The 2,227-nt window shown below is 42.9% G+C and overlaps 1 pseudogene; it reads left to right on the top strand.

Moving 5' to 3' along the window:
- Positions 1 to 217: 217 nt before the first annotated feature.
- LOC121135686 lies at positions 218 to 357 on the top strand (annotated as a pseudogene).
- The last annotated feature ends 1,870 nt before the right edge of the window (positions 358 to 2,227 follow it).

Here is a 2,227-nt window from a genome sequence, read left to right as displayed (position 1 = left end):
TCCCGGTGACTCACCACTGAAGCTGAGACCCGAATATGAGTCATGAAGTGGTGCAAGCTGCAAACACTGCTGCCTCAGTGTCTTGCGGCAAAAGAAAGGCAATCCAGTCCAGCTACTGGGCTAGGCGCGGAACCCTTGAAATCCCAGCGTCCAGAGGGAGACTAAAAAAACTGAAAGCTTCCAAGACTGGTTAGATGAGGATCAAAGGCACTTACTTACCTTTACCTCATGGCGAGATACCATGATCATGAAGATGTTTTTACCAGAGCGAGGTTTATTCATTGCACTCCGGATGTGTTGGTCCCAAAGGCGGGGAAACTCGACTGCATAATTTGTGATAATGGGGACTGCCCCCTGAAGAAAACAAAAACAAAAAGCCACTTGCTTATGGCCAAACAAAGTGATTAATTTCAATTGCTCCAAAATGCAGTGAATAATAATAATAATAATAATAATAATAATAATAATAATAATAATAATTAAAGCACGCACACAAACGCAAGCTTGTTTAATTTTTAAGAATCCCTGCAATCTCCCAGGCATCAGCCTGGGAATCCAGCATGGGACTGATCAAGACCCCCTGAATCTGGGTGTCAGTGAGGAGGCCTAGGTAATCTATTGAGCCTTGGGCAGCAGATCAGTACCCATCCCAAGTATACACACGGAGTTTGGACTCCCATAGAACAATGTGAGGTGCACTCTCACCCTGAACTCTTGGGGAAGGGTCTAGGCCCTGCCCTATATGAAATGACAGACTATGGACACCCCCATGGAGGGCCTCACCCTCCCTGGGGGAATGAGGGGATGGGGGGGTTGGGGGGAAGGCACGGGAGGAGGGGAGGGAAAGGGAGAGGGACCTGGAACTGACTTGTGAAGCAACCTTGTTTCTTATCTAAATTTAAACTGGAAAATAAAATTAAAAAAATAAATAAATAAAAGCCAAAAAAAAAAAAAAAGAATCCCTGCAATCTTAGCATCTAGAAGGCCTAGGCAGGAGACTTGCCACAAGATCGAAGCTAGTCGAAGCTGCAGATGAGACCCTGTCTCAAAAAACAAAAAGAAAAGTATCAGGGTGTATATTCCCATCACCACCCAAGAGGCAGAAGCAGGAAGACCATAGTGTTACATTATTGAGATACCAACTAAAAATAAATAAAAAAATTTTTAAAGATTTTTTTTATTATTGTGAATACAGTATTCTGCCTTCATGCTAGTCAGAAGAGGACACCGAATCTCATTACAGATGGTTGTGAGCCACCATGTGGTTGCTGGGAATTGAACTCAGGACCTGTGGAAGAACAGTCAGTGCTCATAACCTCTGAGCCATCTCTCCAGCCCAAATAAATAAAATTTTAAAAATAAAAAAACAGGAGACTTTAAGAATTACAAGAAAAATAAAAATAAAAATATTGATCTCCAAGGTCCAAGATGAAATTCAAATAGGCTAGGATAGCATAGACCCTACCCTCCCTTTTTCTTTCTTTCTTTTTTGTTGGAGGTGGTGGTGGTGACTGGGTCTCTCTATGTAGCTCTTGCTAGCATGATACTGACTACTTAGATCAGGCTGGCCAGGAACTTGCAGAGATCTTCTTGCCTCTTTCTAGTGCTGATACCAAAGGAATGAACCCCATACCCAGCTTAACTATGTGACTATGAACAGGTGTTTTAACATCTTAGTCTCAGTTTTTCCATTTGAAAAAAATGGAGATAATAACACTACATAATCCATCACAACCCTCACACACACACACAGGGTTTCTCTGTGTAACAGCTCTGGCTGTCCTGGAACTCACTTTGTAGACTGGCAGGACTGGCCTCACAGAGAACCACCTGCCTGCCAGTGGGGGGATTAAAGGCGTGTGCCTGTGCTGCTGCCGGTGCCACCACCACCACTGCCACCACCACCTGAATTCATAAAGTTGTTGTGAATGCTAAATTTGTGAGTGCTTAGAATGATGCAGGTAATGCATTACAAAGTTTTACTTATAGCCAGGCAGTAGTGGTGCACACCTTTAATGCCAGCATTTGGGAGGCAGAGGCAGGTGGATTTCAGTGAGTTTAATTCCAGCATGGTCTATAAAGTGAGTTCCAGGACAGCCAGGACTATTACACAGAGAAACCCTGTCTCAGAAAACAAAAACAAACAAACAAAACAACAAAAAAGTTCTACTTATAAGGAAATACTGTCTTTTTGCTGTTGAAGAGAATATGACTGTGCAGTGAATCA

Source organism: Mesocricetus auratus, unplaced genomic scaffold, assembly GCF_017639785.1.
Source record: "Mesocricetus auratus isolate SY011 unplaced genomic scaffold, BCM_Maur_2.0 Super-Scaffold_4256, whole genome shotgun sequence".
Classification (NCBI taxonomy): Eukaryota; Metazoa; Chordata; class Mammalia; order Rodentia; family Cricetidae; genus Mesocricetus; species Mesocricetus auratus.
This window is presented reverse-complemented; position numbering and strand designations above follow the sequence as displayed.